At 44.2% G+C, this 21,944-nt stretch overlaps 1 pseudogene; it reads right to left on the bottom strand.

Moving 5' to 3' along the window:
• Positions 1 to 6,502: 6,502 nt before the first annotated feature.
• On the bottom strand, positions 6,503 to 6,620 carry LOC126238054 (5S ribosomal RNA; annotated as a pseudogene).
• Between the last annotated feature and the right edge of the window lie 15,324 nt (positions 6,621 to 21,944).

The following is a 21,944-nucleotide window of genomic DNA, read 5'->3' as shown; positions in this document are numbered from 1 at the left end:
CAGATAGAAGCAAAATTTGGGGGCCCCAGTCCATCTGTAGACAATGAGTTCTTAGCTGATGCATAACTTTAGTCCTGTTAGGGTAATTGATGAATTGTGTAATTAAATATGTAATTTGTTAAAAAATGGTCATTGACATAATCTTATAATAAGCTATAGACTGATACCTTAAGAAGTTGAGATGATTATCTTTGTCTTGTCATCATGTTTATCTGCGCATTATCATCTTTGGGAATAAATAATGTACTTGAAAACGGGCCTATAACTGAAACCTAGGTTGTGCAGTAACATTAATAATACAGGGTGATTCAAAAAGAATACCACAACTTTAGGAATTTAAAACCCTGCAACGACAAAAGGCAGAGCTAAGCACTATCTGTCGGCGAATTAAGGGAGCTATAAAGTTTCATTTAGTTGTACATTTGTTCGCTTGAGGCGCTGTTGACTAGGCGTCAGCGTCAGTTGATGCTAAGATGGCGACCGCTCAACAGAAAGCTTTTTGTGTTATTGAGTACGGCAGAAGTGAATCGACGACAGTTGTTCAGCGTGCATTTCGAACGAAGTATGGTGTTAAACCTCCTGATAGGTGGTGTATTAAACGTTGGTATAAACAGTTTACAGAGAATGGGTGTTTGTGCAAAGGGAAAAGTTCTGGACGGCCGAGAACGAGTGATGAAAATGTAGCACGCATCCAGCAAGCATTTGTTCGCAGCCCAGGAAAATCGACTCGCAGAGCTAGCAGAGAGCTGCAAATTCCACAATCAACTGTATGGAGAGTCCTACGAAAAAGGTTAGTTATGAAACCTTATCGTCTGAAATTGGTTCAAGCACTGTCTGCAGCTGATAAGATTAAAAGAATCGATTTCTGTGATTTTATCCTTGCTCAAATGGAAACAGATGAATCTTTCGTTTCAAAGATTGTGTTTAGTGATGAAGCAACTTTCCACACTAACGGGAAAGTCAACCGTCACAATGTCTGTATATGGGCCACTGAGAATCCGCGGGAAACAACTCAGTATGAACGTGACTCGCCTAAGGTGAACGTTTTCTGTGCCATTTCAGCCAATAAAGTTTTTGGTCCCTTTTTCTTCGAAGGTGCTACTGTAACTGGACTACAGTATCTGGAGATGTTAGAGAATTGGCTGTTCCCTCAGCTCGAACAAGAAGCACAACAATTCATATTTCAGCAGGATGGAGCGCCACCACATTGGCACTTATCTGTCCGTAACTACCTGAACGTCAACTACCCGAGGCGATGGATCGGCCGCCAGGCAGCCCGTGACAGAGCACTTCATCACTAGCCTCCAAGAAGCCCTGATCTTACCCCCTGCGATTTTTTCTTATGGGGGTATGTTAAGGATATGGTGTTTCGGCCACCTCTCCCAGCCACCATTGATGATTTGAAATGAGAAATAACAGCAGCTATGCAAACTGTTACGCCTGATATGCTACAGAGAGTGTGGAACGAGTTGGAGTATTGGGTTGATATTGCTCGAGTGTCTGGAGGGGGCCATATTGAACATCTCTGAACTTGTGTTTGAGTGAAAAAAAACCTTTTTAAATACTCTTTGTAATGATGTATAACAGAAGGTTATATTATGTTTCTTTCATTAAATACACATTTTTAAAGTTGTGGTATTCTTTTTGAATCACCCTGTATAATTTGTGAAACAAGGCAAAAAACAGTGTCTGTTTCGTCAATTTACAATGTTTCACCAAGAACCCACAGCTGACTCAATTAAAATCATTCTTCTTTTTCTCTCAGCTTCCAGTTCCATTGCAGGACAAGTCAGCTACTGTGAGTCCCTTTGGAGCGGGATGCTTCGTCCACTTGGTCATGGTATCGAATACCTGCTTACACTGGCATACAGAGGACTTATAGAAACAATTACAAACATTTATTACACTTTTTTTGTTTATTTATAAGGTCTTACATATAGCACTGTATATGAAAATACTCAAGCAAAATCGTTGTTCTGTGCCTAGATTTGGCACAGCTAGTTCACACATTTCTACTTGTATCGATACACAACATGAACTGTAAAGTTGAGCAATGGTTTCTTGTGATGGGTGAAGAGTTCTGCATGCCATCTCCAACAGTTTACTTTATTTTTGTAAAAGTACAGTTTTCATTCTGCATGTGTGAAAGATACATCCTTCCCACTTGTTTTCAAACTTAGTTCAACCTGTTCCAGTAAGTGGCTCCGTCACAGCATGTCTTCAAGATGGCTGCTACACTTGACGTTTGTCAGAAGCAATGTGCTGTCATAGAATTCCTATGCTGTGAAAGCAAGACAGTGGGAGAAATCCACAAGAGGTTGAAAAAGGTGTATGGAGATGCTGCTGTCGATCGAAGTACAGTTAGATGGTGGGCAAGCAGGTTACATGATGAAAGTGGGTACGGCAATATTGAGGATTGTCCTCACAGCGGCAGGCCTTGTACTGCACAACTCCAGACAATGTGCAGAGAGTTAACGAATTGGTGACTGCTGACAGACGCATCACAGTGAACGAATTGTCACGCTACGTTGGGATAGGGGAAGGAAGTGTTTACAGAATACTGAAAGTGTTGGTGTTAAAAAAGGTTTGTGCCAGGTGGGTTCCCAGGATGTTGACAGTGGCTCACAAAGAAACAAGAAAAACGGTATGCAGCGAACTTTTGGAACAGTATGAGAATGGTGGAGGTGAATTTCTTGGATGAATTTTGACAGGTGATGAAACATGGCTTCATCATTTTTCACCAGAGACGAAGAGGCAATCAATGGAGTGGCATCATGCAAATTCACCCAAGAGAAAAAAAAAAGTTAAACCACACCTTCTGCTGGAAAAGTTATGGCTACGATGTTTTTCGATTCCGAAAGACTCTTGCTTGTGGACATCATGCCAAGAGGAACCACCATAAATTCTGATACATGTGACGACACTGAAGAAACTTCAAGCTCGACTGAGTCGTGTTCGACCACGTCGGCAAAAGCAGGATGTTTTGCTGTTGCACGACAATGCACGGCCTCATGTCAGTCAAAAAACCATGGAAGCGATCACAAAACTCGGATGGACAACACTGAAACACCCGCCTTACAGTCCTGACCTGGCTCCATGTGACCATCATCTGTTTGGGAAACTGAAAGACTCTCTTCGTGGAACAAGGTTTGAAGATGATGAGTCCCTTGTGCCCGCTGCCAAACAGTGGATCCAACAGGTTGGTCCAGAATTTTACCGTGTGGGTATACAGGCGCTGGTTCCAAGATGGCGTAAGGCAATTGAGAAGGATGGAAACTATGTAGAGAAATGAAAATATTGTTCTTAAAGGATGTATCTATACACTGTAAAACATTCAAACATGTAGATGTGAAAGTGTTGCCGGTGCTGAATAATGTTCCATAAATGTTCGAAAGGATCGTGGGATTCATGTTGGGAGAACAGGGTGGCCAAATCATTCACCCAAATTGTCCAGAATGTCCTTCAAACCAATCGCGAACAACCCGGTGACATCCATAAAAATTCCATCTTTGGTTGGGAACAAGAAGTCCATGAATGGCTGCAATTGGTCTCCAAGTAGTCCAATATAACCATTTCCCATCAATCATGGTTTCAATTGGACCGAGTCCATTCCTTGTAAGCCGGCTTGGGTGGCTAAGTGATTCTAGGCGCTACAGTCCGGAACCGCGCGACCGCTACGATCGCAGGTTCGAATCCTGCCTCGGGCATCAATGTGTGTGATGTCCTTAGGTTAGTTAGGTTTAAGTAGTTCTAGGGGACTGATGACCTCACAAGTTAAGTCCCATAGTGCTCAGAGCCGTTTGAACCATTTGACCCATTCCTTGTAAAGACAGTCCATGCCATTATGGGGCCATCATCAGCTTACACGATAGCGTGTTGACAGCTTGGGTCCCCGGCTTTGAGGGGCCTGCACCGCACTCGAACCCTATCATACGCTCTTACCAACTGAAATCGGGACTCATCTGACCAGATCAAATTTTCCAGTCTTCTAGGGTCCAGATGATATGGTTACGAGCACAGGACAGGCACTGCAGGTGACGTCGTGCTGTTAGCAAAGGCTTTCGCATCGGTCTCGGCCCATTGTCTTAACGGATACGTTCGTCGTACGTCCCACACAGAATTCTGCGGTTATTTCACGCAGCGTTGCTTGTCTGTTAGCACTGACACCTCAACGCAAACGCTGCTGCTCTCGGTCGTTAAGTGAAGGCCGTTGGCCACTGCGGGGTCCATGGTGAGAGGTAATGCTTAAATTTTGGTATTATAGACGCACGCTTGACACGGTGCATCTCGGAATATTGAATTCCCTAACGATTTCTGGAGTGGAATGTCCCATGTGTCTAGCTCCAACTACGATTCCGTATTCAAAGTCTGTTATTTCCCGGCGTGTGGCTATAATCACGTCGGAAACCTTTTCGCATAATTTACCTGAGATTAAATGACAGCTCCACCAATGCACTGGCCTTTTATACCTTGTGTACGCAACACTTCCGCCATTTGTATATGGGCATAGTGCTATCCGCTACTTTTGGCACCTCAGTATACGTAACTGCCATCGATATTCATACACCGATCCCATTGCGTATGAGGTATTCAGTATAGAAACTCTTGGGTTACTAACGGATCCAGTTTTCTACGGTGTCCAGCACTCGTTCCTCACTGTTTAACGTTTGATCTTTCAGGGATTGTTTTAAGGGGCCGAAGTTATGCGAGTCACGTGGAGTGATGTCGGAGCTGTAAGGATGATGTACCAGGAGCTCCCTCTGAGATATTTGAAAGGCCACGACAGTCTTCTTGTCCACATTTCCCGCGTCATAACGCTGACGCCACCGGAATATTGTGTACCGTGCGTGACACTGCTCTCCTTACATCTCTTTCACTCTGCGATAAATCTGGGAAGAGTGCTCCACTTCTACGCAAGGAGATTGGATAATCGCTGTATGTCCTAATTGGGAGGAATTAATCATGCGACGGACTGCTAAAACAACTCTGCAGAAAGGAAGAAATACTGCCAAGCCCGTAAATCCGCTTGCGCAGCTTGGAGTATCACTATTCCATCTCTTGGTTAAAAAAAAAAAAAAAAAAAAAAAAAAACTCCACTCACGCTCTGGGACTACATACAAGTACACCACCGCTACAGTGAAAGTCGTCTCCTCAGTTGTACATACTTTATAAAAATGGCACCACGGTGAAATTTTAGTTTCGATGCGTAATTTAAAATTTATCCCCACTTCTACCTTCTTTCATTCAGAAAAAATAATCCTTTGAAGTCGGAGTAATGTTTCTGAAACACGCTGCATTTATCTTTCTCCCACTCCTTGACTTCCCTTCTCCACTTCGATACCTCTTTTTCAACGGATCGAGCAACGCGCACCGCAGCATAATATAGCCCTTAATTTACATTTACCGTATTCTGCGACCGAAAGCTACTCGCTAATCCTCAACGAACCGCCGCCGGGTTAGGAAGCATTTTATAACTTGCTAGCATTTCATTATTCCAGGCTAAAACAAACTCTGCTGTTGTTGAATATTTTATGAACAATATAGATGGGAATTCATCCCAGAGGGCTTCTGCAGTTTATTGTGAATCAGCTAGAACAAACATGACGAACGAAACTGCTTTTTCTGGTGCTCAGAAAAAAGGAAAAAAAAAAGGTCCTGGGCTCATCGTTCGTGGGGTATTCAGCTTTTCCGCGGAAAACGCGTGGTGTAATTCTGAAAGAGTTTATTTTACGGAAAATCAACAGTCTGTGCTCGAAGCGCCCCCGTACAGAGCATGCGCCATACCGGTACTGGCTCGTAAAGATCATCTATCTACCGCTTCCCCTAGCAGATAAGCTGTACACAGTGCGGGGAAATTAACTATTGCACATGAAACATATTTCGACAGTGTTTTGTGTAGGCGTTGTTGAACAGCTTCCACAAATGTCAGGAACTGTATCGTATGTTAGTATTTCATTTTTGACTACAGATTTCGGTCAAATTCAGACGATCTTCGCATCATAAAAACTAATTCAATGGTGTTTCCACAACTGGAATACTTATCCTTCTTCAAATCATCTAATTAATATGTGCCATGACAAAAATGTAAACATTAATGTACCTGGGACACCCTTAGTTTAGAGACCGGGCAGTAAGGTTGTTCCAAAGACAATGTTTACACTGCAAGACACAGTACTTGTTTCTTTTGTAAGCTTTCTAAGTAATTTATCTATGGGTGAAATATTGAATATTCTTTCTCCAATAACTTTCTACTCGTGTAAAGTATGCTTTAATATCTTATTCAACTAAACTAAACTTCGTCCGAACAGGCCTTGGAACGCCCAGCGGGACCGACCGACCGCCGTGTCATCCTCACCCCACAGGTGACACTGGATGCGAATATGGAGGGGCACGTGGTCAGCACACCGCCCACCGGGCGTACGCCAGTTTACGAGACCGGAGCCGCTACTTCTTAATCAAGTAGCTCCTCAGTTTGACTTACAAGGGCTGAGTGCACCCCGCCTGCCAGCAGCTCTCGGCAGACCGGATGGTCATCCATCCAAGTTCTAGCCCAGCCCGACAGCGCTTAACTTCGGTGATCGGGCGGGAACCGGTGTTACCACTGCGGCAAGGCAGTTGGCAGCATGAATTGCTGAGCAAAACTGAATGTTGGTTGGTCCTGTGTTGCACAACTGAACAGTTCGTGAAACAAAACTTTAATGTTAGTGAAATGCCGAATTTGAAATAATGAAAATGAATCTAATTAAATCGCAAATAAAACTAATTGTACATTCAGTGAAACTATTTAAGTGAAACTCAATACTGATAACCTTCTCTGCCCACTCTAAATTAATCTTCTTACTTAGTACAACACCTGATTATTCTGACTACGTACTGTTTATTTTCAAGGACGGAAAGTGAGATCTGCCCTGAAATGAAAGTGACTTATGTTCAGTATATAGTTTAGTGTCTGGTGTACCGACGTTCTCGAAAGCAAAGTGAAATCACCAAATGCAGCATCTAAAGACAAATAATCTTCTCTAAATTTGTCTTCGCTTGTGAGTAACAATCTGTGTCCGCGTGTGGAGTAAGGTGCAATGCACTCACGACAAAACATTCAAAACTTTGTTAAGAATGATAGAGGAGGGTTTCACTTTAAAGGAAATTGTTTCCGAAAAATTAAACTCGAATTATTGTCAAAAAAGACTAGTCAACCTAGGAAGACTAACAATTAGGCAAAATTCTCTCATTACAAAAATTACCAATTGCCTAGTTCTCTGTTGGTCCACCATGGCCAGGGGACATCGGCTAGTAAGTAATTTTCAGTGTCAATAAAATTCACCGTATACTTTAAGATATTTTATTTTATTCTATTCTGAAAGCAACCAGTTTCCACATTTCATTTTGCCATCTTCAGGCCACGTACGCTTCTATCCACATAAACGAACTTGTATAGCGCCACAAATCACTGTATATCGAGAATTCCAGTCTTCATACAATTCGTACTTGGCGCTAAATTGTCGGTGAATTTTATTGACATTGAAAATTGCGATGTTTCTGACATAATTAAAAACAAAGAGATCAAATTAATACAAATCATGAATATTATTAGGTACGTAACTAGTCCTATGTGCCTACATATATATATTTTTTGATGTTGATACCTACATCAGAATATTTTACGATCTGAAGATGGCAGTATCCGAAACCGGTAACTGTGAACTGTAAAAATTGGTGCGATCAAGACGGACCTTTACAAATAATTTGCCATAATATGATCGCGGACTTATTTACAGACTTTATGTCTTCAATTGTTAAGGCACAAAGATGTCCTTCAAGTTCTGACAATCAAGCATTTCATTTTTGCACGTACATGGGTTACCTTGAAATATTCATCCAGAAATCTTCTCCATCAATTCAGTCAAGAAACAGCTTTATAAATAAGTTTTCATCTTCATAATAAAGTATTCCAGGTAGTTCTCACAAATTCATAAATATAAGATCTTCTCTGAAACGCAACTGCTCGCTTTCATGCCTCTAATACGAATGGCCCAGCGGTGCACAAATGACTGGCAAGAAACCGCACAGATTACATTAAACACAGAGTCAGGGATCATGTCCATTGCTCGTGCAGCGCGCTTACGCACCGCTGTTCCAGTAGAGTAAACGTGAATTATTTACGGTGGTAGAAAACATATGAAAGTACACTACTGGCCATTAAAATTGCTACACCACGAAGATGACGTGCTACAGACGCGGAATTTAACCGACAGGAAGAAGATGCTATGATATGCAAATGATTATCTTTTCAGAGCATTCACACAAGGTTGGCGCCGGTGGCGACACCTACAACGTGCTGACATGAGGAAAATTTCCAACCCATTTGTCATACACAAACACCAGTTACCCGTCGTTGCCTGGAGAAACGTTATTGTGATGCCTCGTGTAAGGAGGAGAAATGCGTAGCATAACGTTTCCGACTTTGATAAAGGTCGGATTGTAGCCTATCGCGATTGCGGTTTATCGTATAGCGACATTGCTGCCCGCGTTGGTCGAGATCCAATGACTGTTAGCAGAATATGGAATCGGTTGGTTCAGGAGGGTAATACGGAACGCCTTGCTGGAGCCAAACGGCCTCGTATCACCAGTAGTCGAGATTGCAGGCATCTTATCCGAATGGCTGTAACGGATCGTGCAGCCACGTCTCGATCCCTGAGTCAACAGATGTGGACGTTTGCAAGACAACAACCAACTGCACGAACAGTTCGACGACGTTTGCAGCAGCATGGACTATCAGTTCGGAGACCATGGCTACGGTTACCCTTGACGTTGCATCACAGACAGAAGCGCCTGCGATGGTGTACTCGACTACGAACCTGTGTGCACGAATGGCAAAACGTCATTTTTTCGGATGAATTCAGGTTCTGTTTACAGCATCATGATGGTCGCATCCGTGTTTGACAACATCGCGGTGAACGCACATTGGAAGCGTGTATTCGTCATCGCCGTACTGGCATATCACCCGGCGTGATGGTATGGGGTGTCATTGGTTACACGTCTCGGTCACCTCTTGTTCGCATTGACGACACTTTGAACAGTGGACGTTACATTTCAGATGTGTTTAGACCCGTGGCTCTACCTTTCATTCGATCCCTACGAAACCCTACATTTCAGCAGGATAATGCACGACCGCATGTTGCAGGTCCTGTACCGGCCTTTCTGGATACAGAAAATGTTCGACTGCTGCCCTGGCCAGCACATTCTCCAGATCTCTCACCAAGTGAAAACTTCAGGTCAATGCTGGCCGAGCAACTGGCTCGTCACAATACGCCAGTCACTACTCTTGATGAACTGTGGTATCGTGTTGAAGCTGCATGGGCAGCTGTACCTGTACACGCCATAGAAGCTCTGTTTGACTCAATGGCCAGGCGTATCAAGGCCGTTATTAGGGCCAGAGGTGGTTGTTCTGGGTACTGATTTCTCAGGATCTAGGCACCCAAATTGCGTGAAAATGTAATCACATGTCAGTTCTAGTATTATATATTTGTCCAATGAATACCCGTTTATCATCTGGATTTCTGCTTGGTGTAGGAATTTTAATGGCCAGTAGTGTAATAGAAACCAGTATGTTGTCCCCGGTGACGAGTGTTCAACAGAGACAAGTGTATCGTCAAGATTGCCCTAGGGAAGTGTGACAGGGCCCGATCGCTGTTGTTCTCTGCATGCAGAAATGATTTGGCGGACAGGGTGGGCAGCAATCTGAGGTTGTTTGCTGATGATGCTGTTATGCACGGTAAGTTGTCGAAGTTGAGTGACTGTAGGAAGATACAAGACGACTTCGAGAAAATTTCTAGTTGGTGTGATGAATGGCAGCTAGCTCTAAATCTGGAAAAATGTAAGCTAATGCGGATGAGTGGGAAGAACAAACCGTGTTCGGATACTGTATTACTAGTGTCCTGCTTGACACAGTCAAATCGTTTAAATATCTGGGTTTAACGTTACAAAGCGACATGAAATGGAACAAGCATTTGAGCACAGTGGTAGAGAAGGCTTTACTGGAAGAATTTTAGCAAAGGGTGGTTCACCTATGAATAAGGCCGCATATAGGACGCTGGTGCGACCTATTTTTGAGTACTGCTCGAGTGTTTGGGATCCGTACCACGTCTGATTGAAAGAAGATTTGTTACCGGTAGGTACGAAAAGCATGTAGGTCTTACAGAGATGCTTCGGAAGGTCAAATGCGAATATCTGAAAGCAAGGTGATGTTCTTTTCGAGAAAATTTAGAGAACCGACGTACAATCCAATAACTGATTACGAAATCCCTATCAGACCAAGATGGTCTAATCCGTCTGGAATATTACTGTGTTTCCACGAATTATCCAAACAAACCTTCTCCTCTTGTGAGTTTTCAGCAGTGATTGGCTATTAACAGCTTAAATGAATTGCATACGTCAATTAGCCTTTCTCTTCTCTCATACCTACTAAGCAACCAATATCCTGCCGGCCGCGGTGGCCGAGCGGTTCTAGGCGCTTCAGTCCGGAACCGCGCGACTGCTACGGTCGCAGGTTCGAATCATGCCTCGGACATGGATGTGTCTGATGTCCTTAGGTTAGTTAGGTTTAAGTAGTTCTAAGTTCTAGGGGACTGATGACCTCAGATGTTAAGTCCCATAGTGCTCAGAGCCATTTGAACCAACCAATATTCTCCCATAAGTCCGTCTACTGTTCCATCCCGCGTCCCAGTCCTCCTTTACATACTAAATTACCCGAACAATACCGTCACATATTTTACTACATCTTCGTCTTCTGCTTGTGATGTCAGCATGTTTACCTGAACTTTTATCGCTGGTGTCGGTATGCCGTCGTTTCTGATCACTGATCTGTTGACAGTAGCTCACACTCTGCCCTACCTTCATTCATTCATTCATAAAGAATCCTACTCCCGTTAAACTGTTTCGTCATGCTTTGATATTACCCTATATGCGTTTGATCATAAATCCTTATTTTCTTTCTGTTTTACTTCACTGACCCCCACTGCATCTAAATTGACTTCTGACAGTCTACGCTCCTATTCGCAGAATGTTATGCTTTCGTTGATTATTCCATCTTTTTCTCACGATTACCACCTTTTTCGCAGCCCCTCGGACATATCTGAATGAGGGACTAACATGAAATCTTTTGCCAATAGAGAGATCATAATGGCACTTATTCGGTTACAGGCCATATGTCCTGTAAATACGCTCTGTGTGTCTTTATAAAGTGGTTTCAGTTGTTTCCTGCACACTCATAACGCTGGTTATCGTTGATTCTTCCGCTGTTTAGCGGTGCTTTCCTGAGACGAAAGAGTGCCCAGAAAGTAAGTTCACTCCTCCGCTCTCTTTGGCGAAGTGTACTGGAAGAACATACGTGACTTCTTATATCCGAAGTTTTCGACCCAAGTGCTGATTATTTTTAGTCGAAGTGTAAGCGGTGGGTGGCTGGGTTAGGTTGCCTGGGAGAAGAGACCAAACTGCGAGGTCATCAGTCTCATTGGATTAGGGAAGGAAGGGGAAGGATGTCGGCCGTGCCCTTTCAAAGGAACCATCCCGGCATTTGCCTGGAGCGATCTAGGAAAATCACGGAAAACCTAAATCAAGATGGCCGGACGCGGGATTGAAGCGTCGTCCTCCTGAATGCGAGTCCAGTGTGCTAACCACTGCGCCACCACGCTCGGTCAAGCGGTGGATGGAAAGACTGGGACCCAGAAAATTCTGATTAGTGCTCGAAGACGCAACCCACAGACCTTGGACGAAACGTCAATGTGCATCAAAAGCAGAATGTGAAGGAAAGGCCGTCCGGAAACGGTGCTACATCGAAAACAATGGTAGATCATGTACGGCCCTTTGTAAAATTTAGCCAAAAACATGGGAAATAAGTCTAATATTGTTTCGTTCTTAGCGCAAAAAGTAAACAAAAAATGTTATTCTCAATTTATGCGACACATCTTGTTTCATGCTGACGACATGTGGAGCAAGTTACGCTGTTTCCATAGCTATTTCTGCTATATGACTACGATCAGACGTTACACTGGCGCCAACGATGTAATATCATCCGTAGAGTCCTCGTGCTCAACACGACTTATGGTACAGTACTCCCAAGCACAATCTCGATACCAAGTGCCCCTTTACAGAGATTTGTGTTTAGCCTGAATCTCGATTAAAGTTATTCATATACATTCTAATTCACAGAGCCTGTTTAGTTATTGAGCATCAATACTTTGTAGTATGGACTAGAATCCGTGTCTGTCCAAACAACGTCGTTCACAAAGAGCACACCTCACGTATAGCGCTTCACAGGGGATCACAGCTTCACGCATTATGTTCAAGTATAATGACTTTTTTGGAGACTAGAAATCTACTCTGTAGGAATCAGCATGGGTTTCGAAAAAGACGATCGCGTGAAACCCAGCTCAAGCTATTCGTCCACGAGACTCAGAGGCCCATTGACACGGGTTCCCAGGTAGATGCCGTGTTTCTTGACTTCCGCAAGGCGTTCGATACAGTTCCCCACAGTCGTTTAATGAACAAAGTAAGAGCATATGGACTATCAGACCAATTGTGTGATTGGATTGAAGAGTTCCTAGATAACAGAACGCAGCATGTCATTCTCAATGGCGAGATGTCTTCCGAAATAAGAGTGATCTCAATTGTGCCACACGGGAGTGTCGTAGGAACGTTGCTATTCACAATATACATAAATGACCTTGTGAATAACATCGGAAGTTCACTGAAGCTTTTTGCGAATGATGCTGTGGTATATCGAGAGGTTGTAACAATGGAAAATTGTACTGACATGCAGGAGGATCTGCAGCGAATTGACGCATGGTGCAGGGAATGGCAATTGAATCTCAATGTAGACAAGTGTAATGTGCTGCGAATACATAGAAAGAAAGATCCCTTATCATTTAGCTACAATATAGCAGGTCAGCAACTGGAAGCAGTTAATTCCATAAATTATCTGGGAGTACGCTTTAGGAGTGATTTCAAATGGAATGATCATATAAAGTTGATCGTCGCCAAAGCAGATGCCAGGCTGAGATTCATTGGAAGAATCCTAAGGAAATGCAATCCGAAAACAAAGGAAGAAGGTTTCAGTACACTTGTTCGCCCACTGGTCGAATACTGCTCACCAGTGTGGGATCCATACCAGATAGGGTTGATAGAAGAGATGGAGAAGATCCAACGGAGAGCAGCGCGCTTCGTTACAGGATCATTTAGTAATCGCGAAAGCGTTACGGAGATGATAGATAAACTCCAGTGGAAGACTCTGCAGGAGAGACGCTCAGTAGCTCGGTACGGGATTTTGTTGAAGTTTCGAGAACATACCTTCACCGAGGAGTCAAGCAGTATATTGCTCCCTCCTACTTATATCTCGCGAATAGACCATTAGGATAAAATCAGAGAGATTAGAGCCCACACAGAGGCATACCGACAATCCTTCTTTCCACGAACAATACGAGACTGGAATAGAAGGAACCGATAGAGGTACTCAAGGTACCCTCCGCCACACACCGTCAGGTGGCTTGCGGAGTATGGATGTAGATGTAGAAATCAGGTTTGTGATGGTCCAGTGTCGTTTTACTAGCAGCGCCCAATTATACTCTCTCAGGTGTTCCCGTTATTACGTGAATAGTCTGTACGAAAGGACGTATCTATTTCGCACTTCGAACGTTAATGTGAGCACAACTAAACAATCTTCCGTTTTTCCTTTGTTGTAATTTCATTCCGAGAGTGGGCTGACAGCGCGACGTAGTCCATGTTCAGCCAAAAGAGTGTTAACAGACGCAATGGTGGAACAAAAATTTTAGAAGGATGAACTACACACAAATATTTTTAAAATTCTTTAAGAGACGCTTTCCATTAATGATATTTAAGGTAAAACATAGGAAAACGTCGCATGACATTTAAAAAAGTGATAATGAGTTGTGAGTAGGTTAAAATAAATACTGCACTGCATTACAATTCAGTACCTATTGACGAGAGGGACCTGTGTTTAGTAGGAATAATGAGGAGGGGAGGAGAATTGATCCTTCTGTGTAGTTAAATTTTTATGCAGATACACTATTCAGATGGTCAGGGTTGGTGGGATGGGTACAATGTGGGAGGAAGACTGGTAGTAAAATACGTCATTCGGTTTACATATAGCTAGGGTGAAGGTCAGGTGAAGGTCAAGAAGAGAAAAAGGAGGAATGGGGACTGAGGTGAACCCTGAAACCGAAAGAGATTGGAAGGAGCGGGTTAAATCTCATAGAAGGGATTAATGTCAGAGCGGATTTCGTTATTATGGAGGGGAAGTCTATTAAAATTGAGTCGGGAGAGGCTTTGGACAATGTGTAATGTAAAGTAGGTGGGATACTGGGATACGAGCGACAGTACACCAGGATTTGCAATTGGTGAGCGAGGGGGGAGGGGGTAAACAGTGGGGTTGTTGGAGTGGAGTTTATGGCAAGTGCAGAACAAACGGAGGTTTTCGAAGCGACGTGTGTAAGATGGTGGGCTGGTAAAGGGTTCTTGTAGAGGAAAGTGAGCGGATTCGGAAAGCAAGACGAACTATATGGCGCTCAAGAATTTGGACAGATTGAGAGAACTTTGGTTGGACGGATATCAAGGCGACATTTGAGTAGGAGAAGATGTTGTTGTTGTTGTTGTTGTTGTGGTCAAGATACTGTAGTTTAAATCAAGACTTTGTAGGGGTGGGTGTTGGTGGAAGGATGCAATCCTCGTGTTCGACCAGTTAGGACTTCCACTACTTTTAGTGTATTCTGGGCTTTCTTTTGGATGGTTAGCAGATGCAGTTTCCATGTTAGTTTACGGCAATTGAATCGTGCGATATATTTTAGTGCGAGAGGAGTTCGATAAGTAATGGAACACTTTTTCTGAAAGCAGGTTGTGAGGTGCCTCTTACGTGAGGAAGATATTTTTACCAGTTTTAATAAATTATTGTCTCTTATTGATGTATTCACGATAGTTAGTAAGTGCTGTAGGCCGTAGCCGGCCATGAGTCGGAGAGCATTCCCCACGCTGGATGGCTAGGTGACGAAGCGACCATATGTCGCGCGTAGTGGGCTGGGCTCGGCGCTGGACCATAGCAACAAGCGTCAGCCTGGGAAATATACATGACGGGAAGTACCGCCACCTTGGCGCCAAAGTCACCGATTTTGTTTATTTATATTTAATAATTAAAGTCATTTATGACAACATGAATACTAGGAGGAGCCTCTGGATGTTTAAAACTATTTATCATAATTTTGCCTCGTTAAAATTCACATCCGTTCATTAACAAATGCATATCTTAGTAAGTACGAACTTGATCGGAAATCCACGAACTGTGACGAAACTAGTAAGAGATACGGACTGCGCGCCAAAGTCAGCAGTCGGTGTTAAGAGCTCTTCCTGTCTTGTTCGATGGTAGCCATGCTCTCGGTTACGAGTAGTTGGTGACATGAGTGTTTCATTATTGATCTAATAGGAATAAAAGTGATATTACGGCATTCTGAATGTTAATTTCGAGTAAATAGATATCCCAAAGTTGATCTACAGCAATTTCAGATAATTAACTTCCACTGACAGAGACATCCAATGCGCCAATGAAGAATCTGCACGGGACGACATTTACGAGAGCTGCACCGCGCACAGGTAGGAGGAAAGCCGACGACACGACCCACCAAGGCGGATCAAGGAAGGTGCGACTTACATTCGCAAATTCCGGGTGGAAATGCTGACCAGTTATACTGTACGTCACATATACCACCGTCTACGGACTCGCGGCTAAGCTGAATAATAACAGTATCAGTTTAGAAGCGAGGGGATCTTGCAGGTTTTGTTTTATTCAGGATTCCAGTAGCGCGTATTATTCAACACTCTTTGCGCTTCAAAACACTGTTTTTCAGCGTAATCTCCGTTCAATGAGATGGCCTTACGCCACCTTACTGGAAGGTTCTGTACACCCGAACAGCACCACCGTGCTGGTCGATGTTGGCCCAACGTCTTGCTGCAACAATAACTTCCCCATCATCCACCCACTACTGCCGCGAAGTGCATCCTTCACTGGGCCAAAAAGGCGCAAGTCGGAAGGTGCGAGACAGTAATAGGAAGTTTTGTGAGCTCCACTTGGGTGCCGCGTGGGATAGCTGCGCGGTCTTAGGCGTCGTGCCACGGTTCGCGCGATTTCCCTCGTCGGAGGTTCGAGTCCTCCCTGGTACATGGGAGTGTGCAATGTTCTTAGCGTAAGTTAGTTTAAGTTAGATTAAGTAGTGTATAGTTTGGTCCCATATTAACTTACCAAAAATTTCCAAATTTTTTCCTCTTGGATGTGCAATCTTGCATGAGGTCTTGCGTTGTCATGGATAAGGAGAAGTTCGTTTACAGTTTTGTGGCAATTCGTTTCTTCAGTTTCCTAAGAGTGTGTGCGGCCGGCCCGTACGCGGGAGATCGGACAGGTTTACGCTTCGTTGTTTCGATGATGACAGATACCTCGCACAACAACTCACCGCGCTTTTGTTCACTGCCATGTCTCCGTAGATATTCCGCATGCGCCTATGAATATCTGCGATGCTCTGGTTGTCTGCCAAAAGATATTGAATAACAGACCTGTGTTTGGAACGCACCTCCGTTATATAGCACGTGTGGCGTGACACGAGACTACAGCGCGACACGCACGTGCAGCACGAGTCGCGCGGGTGCAGCGCATATTGCGACGCGTACACCATACTTCGCACGCGCCAACTGGCGACGCTCTGCGCTGACAGAACCGAAGCGCGCGCAACCTGTTATCTTTCTCAAACGATTTTACAGAAACTATTCACTGAAAATACACTCCTGGAAATGGAAAAAAGAACACATTGACACCGGTGTGTCAGACCCACCATACTTGCTCCGGACACTGCGAGAGGGCTGTACAAGCAATGATCACACGCACGGCACAGCGGACACACCAGGAACCGCGGTGTTGGCCGTCGAATGGCGCTAGCTGCGCAGCATTTGTGCACCGCCGCCGTCAGTGTCAGCCAGTTTGCCGTGGCATACGGAGCTCCATCGCAGTCTTTAACACTGGTAGCATGCCGCGACAGCGTGGACGTGTCAGTGTGATCATGTGATGTATCTGACCCCAGGAATGTGTCAATAAAGTTTCCCCTTCCTGGGACAATGAATTCACGGTGTTCTTATTTCAATTTCCAGGAGTGTATTTGATTTTTGCCTTACTTGTAGCGTTATATGTCAGCTTCGTGGCGAAGTGCCCATCATCTCGCTAATGACCATTCTTATTGTGATGTACACATTTTAGTAAGACACTACGCAAAACTCAAAAATTTTGCAACGAAAATTAGGGGTCGCTGTGATATTGCGTTTGGTGCGTACTACACCATATATTGCTGCAAATGAAATTTAGCTAACATGTTAAATTTTTGTTTGGACTTGGGAGGAGGTCTCTACCTGCCTCCGATCTCGAGAAAATGGATCCTATGTAGCGCGCTCACTTCCGATCTCTCGGCCGCGAGAATAGAATGAAATACTCGCAACTTCTCTCATATCTTCTAAACCGCTCGAGACATCGAAACGAAAGTTTGGCGAATGATAGCACGCAAGGAGGAGAGTGTTTTGTCAATTCTTAAACATACGGAACTTTGTTATCTATGGCGATATATCAGTACTTATACTTCCCTTTTTATTTATTTCACACCAGTGACTGTAATTTTTAAGAGTTATCGACAGCTAGCGAAACAAGAGCTTCCTAGTATGAAAATAAACGTGAATTTTTTTCTTTTATGTCACTGCAAACCGACACTATGAGATTTTTGGTAAGCTATTGAGCTCTGTGATTTCCAGTTACTTGTTTAATGAGGCACTCCGTGTTTCAGAATTCTGTCGCAAAGCTGCTGTGAGATGAGTTTGGCAAATTACACGGTGACAAAGGAAGTACAATGAAACCAGTCACCAAGAGAAATGTGGCCGTTACTCACAAACCGTGATGCTTCTTCGAATGAGAGAAGGTTAACAAATCACACAAGAATAGATTGCCAATTCTGTTGGAATTTTGGTGGAATCCCCGTAACCCACCGTATTTTTAACACTAAGCGATCGGAATGGAAACCTACCAAAGTATTTTAGTCGTTCTCTTGATCTGAGCAGTATTAAAATGACGAGAGTTCCTTCAGGCGGAATGATAGGCACATGCCAGATACTGGTTACTCACCTACGGCTTGCCAAATTGACAATGTGTGATCGCGAATAAAATAGTTGTTATTGAGAAAAATTAACAATTGATCTGTCGTTCAACACAATGTCAGTGTATTGTTAGCAGCGGACGTTAATGAGCGCGACAGGAATGCACAAGCTAGCCATGTGTGCCTTGTGAGCTGGAGTTCGAAAAACATTCTCATGAAAGTAGATCTGCCTTTGTCAGCAGTATTAAATATTTCTAATCATGACACTCTTTTAGGATATTCCTACTTTCGTAATAATACCGACCATTTTCTTAATTTGTGTAGCCTGTTGTATAATTAGTTTATTAATGCTGATACTGTGCCCGCATCTCGTGGTCGTGCGGTAGCGTTCTCGCTTCCCACGCCCGGGTTCCCGGGTTCGATTCCCGGCGGGGTCAGGGATTTTCTCTGCCTCGTGATGGCTGGGTGTTGTGTGCTGTCCTTAGGTTAGTTAGGTTTAAGTAGTTCTAAGTTCTAGGGGACTTATGACCACAGCAGTTGAGTCCCATAGTGCTCAGAGCCATTTGAACCATTTGATACTGTGCTAGCAACAATTGAAATGCTTTTTCGCATCACGGCGAACCAATTAAAACATTGTTATTTGCGACTGCTTTTCGACTGTTTCTGGCTTGCAGTGGAAATGTGATGTTCACATGCATGTAGTACAGTGTGTCGTATTACATTATTACATCCATATCAGAGTAATCACAGTGAAACTTCTATACTTCAGATCTTGGACGCTTTTTACCAGGAGCACAAAGGGATCACACCTGTGGAGATTATCCCTTTCTAAATTTTTGTAACAGATTGTACAGATACGCCAGCATACTAGGCAGCGAGAAGATAACCTTGTTTTACTTTCCTACCTTGCTTCTTAATCACATGAGTTTATAATATTCCTTGTTTCCTTATTCAATACCCTCTGTCCCTTCCTGCGGTCTGAAAACATCGCGGAGGCATATGAAGCAATTCCAGCGGCCAATGGCTCATCAGTTACTGAAGTATGCATTTTTCTTGGCAGAAGAAAAACAAAACTATACAGATATATATAACAGAAAAGTATAATGTACTAACGAAGAATTCTGGAGCGCTTAAATGGCGAAAAACGGAACACTACCCAAAGGCAATAAAATTTAGGATACAGTAAGGCAAAATTTATCGTATGGGCAATGCTACCACTGCTCATATGCGCCGTTCCGAAGTGAGCATATGGCCGGGCTACTTTTCCGCTCCCCGCCTCAAATTTTCCACAGTGCTAGCGGGGCGAGAAACTGCCTTTTACGGACGCCGTTTTGAAGTCACGAGTAGCGCGGCCACCTATCGAAACGTGCTGAAACTATAGAGACTGAAGCGCGAATATTCCACTACGTCCCAAAATAAATTCCAGAGCTTTCCAACCAAAACTGACCAAGGATATGTTCCATTACTTATTCGACAACACTCGTATGTTCGTCAATTCGCTTGGACGGTCGTAAACAGTAAGTAGGCGGGGACAGCGGGTGGCTCGGCATGTAATTTTATTGTAGCTTGCTTGGCTTTTGGAGGGAATTCATCTCATTTCACGAGATTTTAATAGTCCTGCCTTAATCGTCTGTAACAGAAGAACAAATAAAAATTCATATTCGCACTGTCAAATAAAACTGCCTGTCAGCCTGCGTAGCGATAAACGCTCTCCGCAGGCATCCGTATTTCCGGCCGCTTAGCCTCACAGTGCGTGACGGCGCGGCCTGATCGCTTCTGTGTCTGTGCGGCTGACAGGCGTGCGCGGCCAGCGGCTAGGTTCTCTTTAACCGCTGGTGCCACGTCACAAGCAGACGCGGCCAATACCGGCGCCCGCCATTGTGGCCCCTCTGTCCACACACAATGCGAGCCAGGCCTGCCCGGCTGTCTGATCCCTGCAGCTACGGCGACGCCAATACCACCTGCCTACCTTCCTGCTACATCGCCACCGCCAGCCAGGGACGCCGACAGCCGTAAAATAAAAACAAAAATAAACATGAAGCCCTTTATGAACTGATACAGTGTTTTTAAAGTTATGACTTATGGTGAGTACACACACACACACACACACACACACACACACACACACACACACACCTGGATACACTGATGTGCCAAAACATTATGACCACCTGCGTAATAACCGGGAAGGAGCGCCTGGTCTCTGGCACGAATCCGCCCGGCGGATCTGTGTCGAGGTCCGGTGAACCGGCCAGTCTGTGGATGGTTTTTAGGCGGTTTTCCATCCGCCTCGGCGAATGCGGGCTGGTTCCCCTTATCCCGCCTCAGTTACACCATGTCGGCGATTCCTGCGCAAACAAGTTCTCCACGCACGTGTACACCACCATTACTCTACCACGCAAACATAGGGGTTACACTCGTCTGGCGTGAGACGTTCCCTGGGGGGTCCACCGGGAGCCGAACCGCACAATAACCCTAGGTTCGGTGTGGGGCGGCGGAGGGGTAAAGTGGACTGCGGTAGTCGTCGTGGGGTTGTGGACCACTGCGGCTGCGGCGGGGACGGAGCCTCTCCGTCGTTTCTAGGCCCTCGGTTAATATACAGGGTGATTCAAAAAGAATACCACAACTTTAAAAATGTGTATTTAATGAAAGAAACATAATATAACCTTCTGTTATACATCATTACAAAGAGTATTTAAAAAGGTTTTTTTTCACTCAAAAACAAGTTCAGAGATGTTCAATATGGCCCCCTCCAGACACACGAGCAATATCAACCCGATACTCCAACTCGTTCCACACTCTCTGTAGCATATCAGGCGTAACAGTTTGGATAGCTGCTGTTATTTCTCGTTTCAAATCATCAATGGTGGCTGGGAGAGGTGGCCGAAACACCATATCCTTAACATACCCCCATAAGAAAAAATTGCAGGGGGTAAGATCAGGGCTTCTTGGAGGCCAGTGATGAAATGCTCTGTCACAGGCTGCCTGGCGGCCGATCCATCGCCTCGGGTAGTTGACGTTCAGGTTTCATAACTAACCTTTTTCGTAGGACTCTCCATACAGTTGATTGTGGAATTTGCAGCTCTCTGCTAGCTCTGCGAGTCGATTTTCCTGGGCTGCGAACAAATGCTTGTTGGATGCGTGCTACATTTTCATCACTCGTTCTCGGCCGTCCAGAACTTTTCCCTTTGCACAAACACCCATTCTCTGTAAACTGTTTATACCAACGTTTAATACACCACCTATCAGGAGGTTTAACACCATACTTCGTTCGAAATGCACGCTGAACAACTGTCGTCGATTCACTTCTGCCGTACTCAATAACACAAAAAGCTTTCTGTTGAGCGGTCGCCATCTTAGCATCAACTGACGCTGACGCCTAGTCAACAGCGCCTCAAGCGAACAAATGTACAACTAAATGAAACTTTATAGCTCCCTTAATTCGCCGACAGCTAGTGCTTAGCTCCGCCTTTTGTCGTTGCAGAGTTTTAAATTCCTAAAGTTGTGGTATTCTTTTTGAATCACCCTGTACAATACAACAACTTGTTTGTCCATGTTTGGAACGAAATACATAACTGATTCTGCGCATCAGGGATCTGATAGTTTCTTAGTACGTTTGTGGAAGTAAGTGGCATGACATGTCCACTCAAACACGTAATTAGCGTAAATAAGGGATCGCTGATTTGACTACGCGGTGATGGCGCCCGATGGTGACCGAGATGGGATTCATGGGACACACATTTGACGAATTTGGCTGCGGAG

The sequence above is a fragment of the Schistocerca nitens genome, chromosome 2 (assembly GCF_023898315.1).
Source record: "Schistocerca nitens isolate TAMUIC-IGC-003100 chromosome 2, iqSchNite1.1, whole genome shotgun sequence".
Taxonomy (NCBI): Eukaryota; Metazoa; Arthropoda; class Insecta; order Orthoptera; family Acrididae; genus Schistocerca; species Schistocerca nitens.
This window is presented reverse-complemented; position numbering and strand designations above follow the sequence as displayed.